The sequence below is a fragment of the Crocodylus siamensis genome, chromosome 1 (genome assembly GCF_052110815.1).
Source record: "Crocodylus siamensis isolate JL-2025a chromosome 1, ASM5211081v1, whole genome shotgun sequence".
Classification (NCBI taxonomy): domain Eukaryota; kingdom Metazoa; phylum Chordata; order Crocodylia; family Crocodylidae; genus Crocodylus; species Crocodylus siamensis.
In genome coordinates, this window is record NC_143395.1 from 300710027 (window position 1) to 300721909 (window position 11883).

The following is an 11883-nucleotide window of genomic DNA, read 5'->3' on the forward strand; positions in this document are numbered from 1 at the left end:
TATTTTACTTTAAACCGCTCCTGATTTCCCTAGTAAGCCTCATAGTATATTCCAGTGTGCCTGCAGATCTAGCAGTCTTCACTGGGGCAGCTGCTTTCTTTGAATCTCTCATTTTCTTTGGGTCCCAAGGGGTCAGAAGTGCACAATGCATTCCAGGGTGCATCTGACCCTTGAAAAATACACTCTGTGATATTTGAAGACAGCAGCTGGCCTGGGCCCTAAACAGACATCCAGATTACCACAGAGACCCCACAATAATCTGACAAGGTAGAAGTGAGACTTTTAATAGGGAAGTTGAGGTGTTTGCAGGAGGAGTGGCAACACTGGGAGGCCAAGATTAGAAGTTATTGGACAGCTGATTGTGATGAGGATAATACATCAAGACAAATTAGTCAGAACTGAAAGTATAAGATTGGAAAAAGAAAATAGGGAGGAAAATGTAGGGGGAAGAAGAAGAAAAAAGTGTGTGCTCACAGAATGGGGAGATGAATGATCTCAAAAGCATGTTGTTAAGGTGTGTGGTTTATGAAATGTTGGGGATTCATCACAACTTCCTTTCCTTACCTAATTTCACTAATTTCTGTTAGGATTTCAGAATAATATGGAAGGGCTGCCAACAAGAAGATAGATACAATTTGTCTAAAAGTCAGGTGCTCTCAGAGGTATATATTTAAATTTGGTGCCTAAAGTAGTGTCGGAGGTAATATACTTAACCCCTTGTGCAGGCTTTAGCAACATCAGTGCCAGCACAGCTTCTGCTTGTCCCAGCTCAAGCTCCTCTAGTAGACAGGATACAGCAGTGTTACAGGCTCCCTTGGATGCTGCCATTCTGGCACCCCACCTGAATTGATTCATGAGTCTGGTGCCCTAGCTGCCATCCTCTCCCCCAAACAAGTTTTACTACTGAATACTATAACCCTTCTAGCTACTGTATATCAGTAAAAAGAAGCAAAGTTATTTTCTAGGAGTTCCTTATAACCCAGGATCCTGGTTTTCTCTGATAAGAAAATCTCCAATTTCGGATCTAAAAAAGTAACCCAAAATCCACATTTTTCTGTGATCAGAATGAAACATTACTCTATATATATGACAAGTGACAAGTGTTGGTGCTAGCTGTGTCTAGAGAATATGAAAAGAAATCCTGTAGTAAGCAGTTATCAAGTACCCTGCTCATATGGAAGGTCTATGTCCTAAAGCATAAGGCATATTTTTTTTTTTTAAAAGACAAAGGATTTACATTACCTTTACATTAATGTAAAGAAGGAATTCAAATGTATACCATATATGTATACTATATAGACTACATATATACACTATATATACACACACACACATGCACACATATATATACATATATATGTATATATGTATGTGTGTGTGTGTATATATGTATGTATATGTGTGTGTGTGTGTGTGTATAGTGTATATATGTAGTATATGTAATATACATATATGGTATACATTTGAATTCCTTCTTACATTAGATAATGTAAATCCTTTGTCTTTTTTTTAAAAAAATGACATGCCCTATGCTTTAGAACATAGACCTTCCATATGAGCAGGTTACTCGATAACTGCTTACTGCAGGATTTCTTTCCATATTCTCTAGACACAGCTAGCACCAACACTTGTCACAGGTAGGCCACTGCAGTAGATAGAACCTTGATTTGATGCATTAAGGCAGCTCTTAGGGTGTGTCGTCTAATAACTGTGCAGTAGTGTGCTGGGCAAAAACCATGCTAATATGCTACTGTGCAGTAAGCATCACTAAAAACCCATGTGCTGGCATTACTGCACAGTAGCACAAGTTACTTTGCATTGATTTAGTACTTGGTTACTACTTACTAAACTTAATGTGCATTAACTATGGCACATTAATGAACATGTAGACATGCCCTTATATTGCTAGGTTAAAATAAATAGTCATCTCAATTAACATGTCACTGCTCTCCTCCACCATGCAGAACTGGACAATGGATTTGAATTCCTTCTTTACAGATCCTTTAGGTATCTAAAGAGGCTATTAGGCACCTACTGGGATTTTCAGAAGCACCTAAGCTGGTTGGGTGACTAATTCCCAATGACTCAATAGATTTGGGATCCCAAACCACTCCTGCGCTATTACAAGCTCTACTCAGTGTCTATTTGCATCTGTAGATGCCTAAATACCTTTGTAAATCTAGCCAGTGGAGACTACTTCTAATTGTAAAGGTAATGCCCATTTATGAATGTCTCGTGTAAGTAACAAGCAATTGTATCTAGATATTATTACTGAAGTAGATATTGCTGAAACAGGAATGGGATGAATAAAACTGCTTTCCCTGTATATTACAACAGCTGTATTTCTACATAGCTGATGGAGAAGCAATAACAAAGTTTGAGAGAAGGTTGTGTTCATCGGTTAACATACTTCTAGCCAAAGCACAATGGATAGGGATGGGAATGAAAAAAAAATACTTTGGACATAGGATTAAGTAATTAAGCACTTACATTACTTTCATATGTGCACTTTTGTTACAATGCATCAGTTTTATTTTAATAAGAATAAGTTTCAGGGTCAAGCTTTTCCTTTTTTTACTGAGCTCCAGAATCTGGGAATTCAGTTTGGCACTTAAATTTTAATTAATAAACACTTATTTTTCCTTTAATACTCTTTTGGGGACTGAGATTAGTGAGGCATTGAACATAATCTGTTTTAAAACTAGGAAAGAATAATTCTGTGTGAGTACAGTTTCCTGAGTCCCTTGTGTTACATGTGTGTGAAGAGGAGATAGAGCATATATTAATACCACATCCCCACTACTGCTGACAGCACAGTTCCTTGGAATATCCCAGCCACCCTCCCTGAAATACAGCAGTCAAGTCACTTAGGAGGCAACCACCATACTCTCTTAGAGAATGAAACAATAATGTAATATATTTGGATTAGTTACCCTCAGGTGTGCTGGACTGCCCTTTCTGTTTCTATCATCTCTACTGCATTCGTATTTTCTCTATAAAAGTTCACAGAATCCTTTGAATCTCTATAGATCCTCAGTCTCTTAAATTCCCAAAGAGTACCAGACGTGGACAGAGGACTTCACTGCTCCAGAGCCCATTCTTAGTTTCCCACACCCCTACAATGGATCTTCTCTCACTCGCCATTACAGGAAGACGTAATCCTCCTGGATCTAGGCGGCCAAACAAGGAGTGACAGAGGGAGAGAGGTTCTGGAAGAAGGACTGCATGTGAAAGTGCAACCTGGCAGCAACTCAGACGCTAATGGACCTTTAGGCACAGCAAGCATCTGACCAAAGAGAACTGAGTCCGACAGCCTGCTCTGAGGTCCATGACAGAGATCAACTCACTAGCTAAGATCTCAGGTCTAATGGACCAAAGAGACACAGAGGCAAATTAGGAATAAATGGATCCCTAAATTATTAGCATGGTGTGTGCAAGATGTAACCACCAAATTCTCCTGTGCTACTTCCTCCCACAACCCCTACATGAACAATACAATCCTCCATGGCTTGACAGCATTAACACAACTTTTTCACTGAGTATTGAACTGGGAAAACAAAAGAGTGCTGATATTTAAAACCATACAAATGTACCTTCCCCCTCCCCCCCATGATAAGGCATAACTTTTTTTTAGCCATTGTAATCTGTAACATTGCAGCCTTAGGAGGTAATTTACTAAATAGGACAAAATTAGCTGATATTTGGACCATTTAAAAGAACATTTCTGTTGAAAGCATATAAAATGTATTAAAGTAATCTCTAAAGTCTTTACCCCTGCTTGAGATTTTAATTTACTCAGAGCTAATAAATTATCCCCTTTCGGTAGCTATTGAAAAATTTCAGTTAAATCCTTTTTAAAATTTAATGCGTTCAATTGAATCTTAAGCAATTTAGATATACATACTCACAGCTTAGGGTGGTCAGTCTACCAAGGTGAAGGCTGAAAAGGGGTCAGATTAACACTAACCCTTGTGCCCCTTGGGATTGCCAGGGTGGTATTAATAAATGCGATTTCCCCCTCTATGTATAGGTCTGATTGTTAGATAATTACTTTTCCACAACAGCATTTAACAAATGCTCCTGTTCAAGGTCCAGGCCCATTTTCTTTACAGCTGGTGGACGCGGCAGTGAAGAGGGAGAAGGAGAGGGGGAAGGGAGCCTGTGTGGCTGTAATCAGGAAAGTGAACAGCAGATCTGGGTCACTTTGGTAGTCAGGTTAGCTGAAACACAAAGGCTGGCTTCATCTCAGACAGTGCTCTGTGTTACAGTTGCACACTTATCAGAAATATTTTTTCAGGCTATCAATTATTATATTTGAACATTGCATCCTAGCTCTAGGGAGCCCTTAGCAAGCTGTAGCAAAAATCAATCCAGTTTTACAACTTTTACCTTGGCAGTGCTCCAGCTCTTTATCTTCCTTGCACAGTAATTTAAAGATGCCATATCTCCTTCTATGGTGTAGATAGATTCCTGTGGTATAGATATATTCAAAAGTCTGACTTGGTATTAATAATGTCCTTGGTATTAATAATGAAGTTCTACTATTTAGTTTTGGCAGAGTTAATTTGTGTTGTGTTTTTCTTTTAGAGTCACGCATCTTCTATATCTCTACAGCACCAGTATGGTTTGAATTGCCCCTTCACAGTATAGATTTAATTCTATTCAGGAGTGGGTTTTTCAGATGGCAGCAGCAAACAGCGCCTTTTATTTTAATAAAAGTGACTGAATATATGAGTTCAGTCTCACTCAGATTTGATTTAGGGCTAGCCGCAATTATAAATAATGGCATCTCAAAAAATTTCTCACAAATTTATTTCTAGCAACCAGGCTGGGGTTGCAAGTTCAGGCTCCCCCACTTCCCCCCAGGAGGCTAGAGGGTCAGGTTGGAAGGTCAGTAGGTGCACACGCACACATACATGCAGCATTTACCGCAGAGACGACACACCTGTATTCCTCAGAGGGAATCAAAAGCAACAGGGACAGCGTTTTAAAAGCAGACAGGATTGTTTGCTGGAAAGGTAGCTGTCTCCCAGATGGCAGGAAAATGTGGATCGTACTGGTTTTGGATATTGCTATGTTGGTGTAAACTGCAGAAACAGGCGGCAGATGCTGGGTTTCCATAGAGCTCTAAAGGAATCAGCATAAAAAGAGAAAATATATCTTAGAAGCATGCTTTGAAGGAGGCTTTATGTTTATTTTAGAAGCACAGTCTCTATTCCTCTAGTGAACGTGTGTGGCGAAGCTCACAGAGATGAGCCTCTAGCCAGATAGCACCAGTTTTCATGTTTCTTCTCCACTTCCAGTTCAAAATGTTTTTACCCCTTTTCTGCTCATCTTATTTTATTAAATTCCCTCACACCATTTCGCTTGAGGGCTGAATACTGTCTTCTCAGTTATGTCCTGCACGTTTGTACTAAGTAACACCAAGAAAAGCCTCGGCCCTTTAAAAGATGATGGGTCAGATTCTTTCTCTGTCTTGTCTGCACAAGTTATGCTGTGGCCCCAAAGCAGTTAAAAGTCCACTGAGAGAGAGGGGAGTCACCATTTCTCTCAGGGAACAGGAAGCCAGCCTGTGCTGCTTAGATTTCGTGGGGCAATTGTAAATGAAATGGGATGAGGACTGAGTTGCTTTTGTAGATAGGGATACTATGAGTTAGTGGCCACATCCACACATGGTGTGGTTGTTTGGTTCCCTGCACTGCCACTACTTGTCCCTGGGGAATGCCCCTGTCACATGCACTTTGGCACACAGCAAGTTACCTTGGGGGCAGTAGGTGAGCTTGAGGCCAGCCAAGTTCCCTTACCTGGGATCCTGGGGGCCTCCCAGGCCTGCACTAGTTATGATCCTGCTGCACAGAGCCTGGCTGGCAGCCGCAGTGCAGCTCCGGGTGGCCCGGCTCCACTTTTGAGCGGTGCGTGCTGCCCATGCATGCACTGATCTACCTTTTTTTCTCATGGGGTTGGGGTTTTTGACCCCTTGATATACAGGGGTCAAAAAAACCCACAGAAAAAAAACCAAACAGAGTAGCGTATGCACAGGCAATGCTCTCTTGCAGCACGGAGAACATCTGAATATGCAGTATGTGGCACAGCAGACGTTTTTGTGGCACCACTACCACTCAGCCACATCCATCTGGACACGGCCAGTGAGTGCATCTACACAAGACACTTAATGCGCAGTAGTCATGGCAAAAACCATGCTAAGGTACTAATGTGCTGTAGAATTAGTCTACTGCACAGTAAGCATCACAAAAAGACCATGCAGTGCTGCTACTGAACTTTAGCACTGGCCACTGTGCTTTTATGTAGTACCTCATATTAGAGTTACTAAACTTAATGAGCAGTAGCAACAGTGCATTAATGAATGTGTAGATGTGCCCAATGCCATCAACTGTCCTTACTTAGAGTTAAATTCCCCCCACTAGCCATGCTTCCCCCCCCATGGTGAAGGCACAAAACACTTTTTTCATCCTCAGGACACAAATGAACCAAGCTCAGTCATTACAGATCCTTTACATGTGCCACAGAAAAACAAAAACAAAGCTCCAACATATTCAAACTGTATTATATAATTTAACAAATCCCTTTATTGTGCAACAATTTTAGGAATTGGTGTCTTAAGTAACTAAGTTCTTTTTCTCTCGTGGCCAAGTAGTATAAAACCAGCATCCAGCCACATTAGACAGTATTTTTGTTACATGCAACAAATAAGGCAGGAAAGTAGCTTCATCAGGGTTTAGATAGAATACACCAAAATAAAAAGGGCATTTTCAAGGAGCAGCAATTTGTTCTTATCCCCTTCTTTTTTTTCACTAGGGCCTGCTATTATTTAGATCCATGGTCTCCAAAGTGGGGTGCACACATCCCAGGGGGTGCACAAGACGATCCATTGGGGCACGGGAAGAAAATATTAGAACTTCTATTTATATGTATGTTTATATAAATATACTTGTATTGGGGGTGCATGCTCAAAAATTTTTTACTGATAGGGGTGTGCGATCAAAAAAGTTTGGAGACCACTGATTTAGGTGACACTGTACTGCTAGGGATGCCATCTTCTGGATCAGACACAAAATTATGTTTCTGTTCACTTCTGATCCTTTAGGAAGCTCATTGTTCTTTTCAAAAGAAAAAAAAGAAATTACTTGGGCAAATTCTAATCTAGGTAACCCTCTTTTGCCTATTTAAATTCTGCCTTTTTCAGTTGGTTTTTCATTACCTATTATTCTGCACTCCTGGATGGCTCAGTGCTGTCCCATAATTGGCTGCATTTGGTGAGCTGAAACGATTCTTCTGCTTTCCCCAAATACTTCGGGATCTTTAAGAATAAAAGATGCCCCATAAAAGTATATTACTGCTATTGGGCCTTACTGCTACTTGTCTCCTTTCCCACTTCCCTCCAGTTGCAAGTGAAATCAATAGAAGTTCTAATCTGAGTAGGAACACAGTGCAACCACAGGATTTGTTTCATTATTGTTTACCTAAAAAACTGAACTCTGTAGAGTTAACAATGGAGAAATTCAAATTTTATGGTAAGTGATAAAAAAAATCAGGGAACTAAAAACTTAAGCTTAGACTTCAGATTGGTAAGAATGGAGTGCTAGTCAGAACTTTCTCTCTCCTGTCTTGCTGATTTTTGTCATTCAGGAATCAAGTAGTAAATATTTATTAACGTGGGAACTTTCGTCACCTCCTTCCCTTCATATTTGTGCATATTATGTTAATAAGCTTATTTTTTAAAAGGGAGTTGCATTTCTCCCAAGTCTCCCTCAGTTCTGGTGCCATTGCATTAGTTATTTAAATGTAGTTTTTATATTAATTTTTCATATTGTAATGGATTCTGTTTCCAGGAAATATACCTGCAGCTTTCTTTTCAACTATAAATAAACATTTATTAAAGATATTGTTAGCTGGAGACTGCCTTGTGTTTTTAGTTCTGGTAGCATGGGCCATTATCTCTTCTTCTTGACCTCTTGATTTTCCTTCCCTACCCATCATCTTCTTTTCGTTATACTCTTATAAGGATTTGTTCTTTATCTTCCATGTTATACGATTGATGGCAGATAGAATATTCTACTAGATGTTTTTCTTCATTGAAAATTTATCTTCAGTATTCTCAAAGCCTGGTAAAAAAGTTTGCTATTTTGAATTGGGCACCACAGAAAAGGTAATAGAAAATCAGTTACAGTTGGACAGGACATATTCTTGAAAAATGTATTTCACTGGCTCTGCAATGTCTTCTGAGCAGGGAGAAAATGGAGACAGTACCCCACCAGCACCTTCCTATTCTATAATCCAATGAAAATGAAAGATGCAATAAACAAATATATGAGCAAATACCATGTAAAAGTTCTTATTCATCTTGTATTCATATGATACAGCATCATTACTGTCCCAAAGTATGAGAAATATATTCATTCACAAACTAACATGTTGCCAAATGCTAAGAAGTAGCATGTGCTGCTGTGTGAAAAGTAGCATGTGCTTGGTTATCGCCAAGAAGCTATCTTCTACATGTTATTAGGGCCACGATGCTTTAAAATCTGAATTAAGGGAGTAATATTTGTGTGTTTTCTGCATTTGTTCATTTTGAATAATGACTATCAGAGCAAAAAGATATATATTCAACCTTTGTAAACATGCTCAGAAAAGGAATGGCTAATTTAACATATGTAATGAATTGTGCATGTGTCCATATATGTGTGGGCAATGTATGGAACGTATACACAACCTGTCTATATGCCATATATATTAAATGCAAGTCAAGAAACATGGTATTAAATATATTGCATTTATTTCTCTATTGCCTGACAGATACCATGTTTAAAACACACACACATTTATGCATATTTATGATTAATTACTACAGCTTGGTTTGGACAGCAAATTATATTAACTGCCTGTCTGCCCAGCTCAGCAGGGAGAGAAGGAGCTGACTGTACTTGTAGGAAGAAGAAAGCTTCCTGGGTTCCTGGTCCAGCTGTACAGGCAAGGGTGACATTTCTTTGTTTATCCAAATGCTGGTGTCATCCCCTGTCCAAAATTCAGTATTGTTGACACAGGTGTAAGTCTTTTAAATCAAGTACAAATCAAGCCACCCAATCTCTATCCTCATTCATTCCCACAAGGACTAGATGAACAGAGGTCTTGATAGCTACCATGTTACCGCAGATGATATTGAAGAATGAGACAGGCAACAGCCAGATCACCTTCTGGTATAAATTCTTATGGACCAGTGAAGCCTCCATGTTTTGATGGCCATGGTATAAAGCCATGCTGTCCAATACTAGACTGTTAGAATTTGGATTTTGGATCATTCCAATTTTAAGCTACTTCAACAAAGTTGCATTCTGCCTTCTAAACCCATCCTCCTGAAGCCTAGGTCAGTATCTTATGGTATAATTTTTGCAGTTGAAGAACAAGCATCTAATCCTAAACTTACTAAAAAGGAGATTTTAAAAAAAAATCTAAAAAACACATTGCTGTGTTTCAACTTTAAATAATTACACAGTAAGACACTGACAGGGGGGTGGGGGGTGCACGCATGCATGTAATACGTTATAGTATACGAATTACTAGTAATAGTGCTATCTAGAACTGGTTGGAATTTTTCACCATAATGACTTCCAACAGCAAATTAAGTTTGTGTAAAACTAAAATTTTCCACAAGAAAAATATGAATTTTTGCCATTTTTTAAAAATATTTTTCCATCGGGGAAATAAAAATGAAATGACTTCATTTCAGGTCAGTTCCTGAATGGATTTTTTTCTTCCCTGACCTAACCCTAAACATTTCATTTAGAATCCAACCAAGCAATATTTTAAACTGACATTAGAGCCATAGTTTCAGGTCCTAGTTTCAAGTGCTCTTTGTGACTACATCTTCCATGTGAAGTGCTCTGATTCCCTTTGACAAAGCTGTATCGTGCAAAAAGGGACATGTGTTACTGGATACATTATAGAAGAGGTAACCTGATTGGGAACACCATCCCAGAGCAGAAAGAGGTGCTAGTGGGCTCTTCAGTACCAGTTAGTTAATGGGAAAATTCAGTTTAAGCTTAAAATGATTCAAAATGAAGTATTTAAGGTACAAATAATAAAAATCTTTCATTTTGATCAGACAGTGCTTTGAATAAATGTTTTGAGTTTCCCAAATCAATTGCTTTGACAATATCTGTTCCGTGGAAAAATTTGAACTTTCTACTTCTTGTCCCATTTCCGATGGAAAAGAAAAAAGTTCAAATTCTGCTGAATTTCTGAATTTTTTCTCAATGCTAATGCATTTTTGTCAACTCTGCCCTACTTCTTTACACTTTTGTGTTTGTGAAAGTAAACAGTATTTTAAAATAAGGATTGCCCATTTGATGTGCATTAATTGTTTCAAAATCTCGCTTTCCCAAGAACCTATGTTGAATTAAGTTCAGTAACAGTCTTGTTCAGTCAATCATTGACAAAATAATTTGAACCAAATTGTTGTTTAATTATATTACCACTTAAATGCACGCACAAATTGTTTTTGTTTACATTGAAATAAGTGTCTGTGTAGTGTAATAAATGCGTATGCAAAAGAAGGTATTAATTGTCAAAATTTAGAACTCAGTGAATGAGGAGGAATACCTGGACTAATGCCAGTCACATCATCAGTTGTTACTCTGTGAGAGTAACTGCTAAAAAAAAGATGAAGCATTGGTCACTTATATTATCAAGAGGAGTGGTAACTGCTTCTAATGGAACTCTCTAGGGGGCCAAAAGATTAAACAGCTAAGATGGCCTTTCTGTCTTGTCAATGCCACTCATGAGGTACTCAAGCAGGGACTGCAGTGTATCTCATATGTGTGCTCATGCTTTCGCTCTCCCCTGGCAGCTCGCTTTCTTCTTCCTCATCCTTTACTTAATTGTATCTCTCAAAAAGCCCATGCAGCAGGATCTCTCTTTTTTTTCCAATTCAAGTATCATAAGGATTATATTTTTAAATGTCTCTCCATTTATCTTTCTGGCTTTCATCTCCATTTAGTAACCAAAATAACTTACAGAACAATATTGGCAGACAGAAAAGGACCAGGCAAAAAATGAAAATAGTCCAGAAAATAGTCCAATAGAAGGCATGCATAAATATTACATAAATACCTATATTTAGTTCTTTCTTGGTGAATTTTATCCTTCCCTGAATAAAACAAATGAATAGGGTTTTCCGTCTCCAATACCTACAGTCCTGTCTTACGATAAGATTAAAGTTTTTGGCATCATCAATCAGTATTTGAATTAGTAGCTTGAGTCAAGTAACTGACCCTAGAAACAAGTCACCTGATAGCTTCTATTTCTAGAATTTAATAGTGGTCATTGGTATACATATGTGCGTGACCTATTTCTAGGGTCGTTTCTACATATAAAAGAAAAACACATGAAATAGTGGATTTGAGGAATAGTGGGTTTGCTGGGGAGGGTTATGATTGTTTGACCGTTGATAGTTGAAACTTGAATGGTATCAATGGTAAAAAGTTTTCCATTGACTTCAAAGGGCTTTGGATCATGTCTTACACTCTCCAAATGACTTATGTTCCAATCTCCTCTTCCTAAGCACTAGCAAGAAACATTATTCAAGGTAGGCCATTTGTTCTTGGTGATTTTGTACATCTCAGGGAATCAAGTGGACTGCTGTAAATAGGAATCTGTTTTTGGAAAAAAAGCAGGGTCTCATGCATGTAAATACACGCTCAGTGTTAAGAGGTAATGTTCCTTTCCAATCTCTTTGAAATCAGATTACATCCACCTCACTGCATATTTCCTACCCAGTAGCAATCAGGGACAATGACAAAACCAGAAGTGGCTGGAGGTGGAAACAGAAAACAGAGCTGCTAAATGTCACGTGCCAATCAGTGTGCA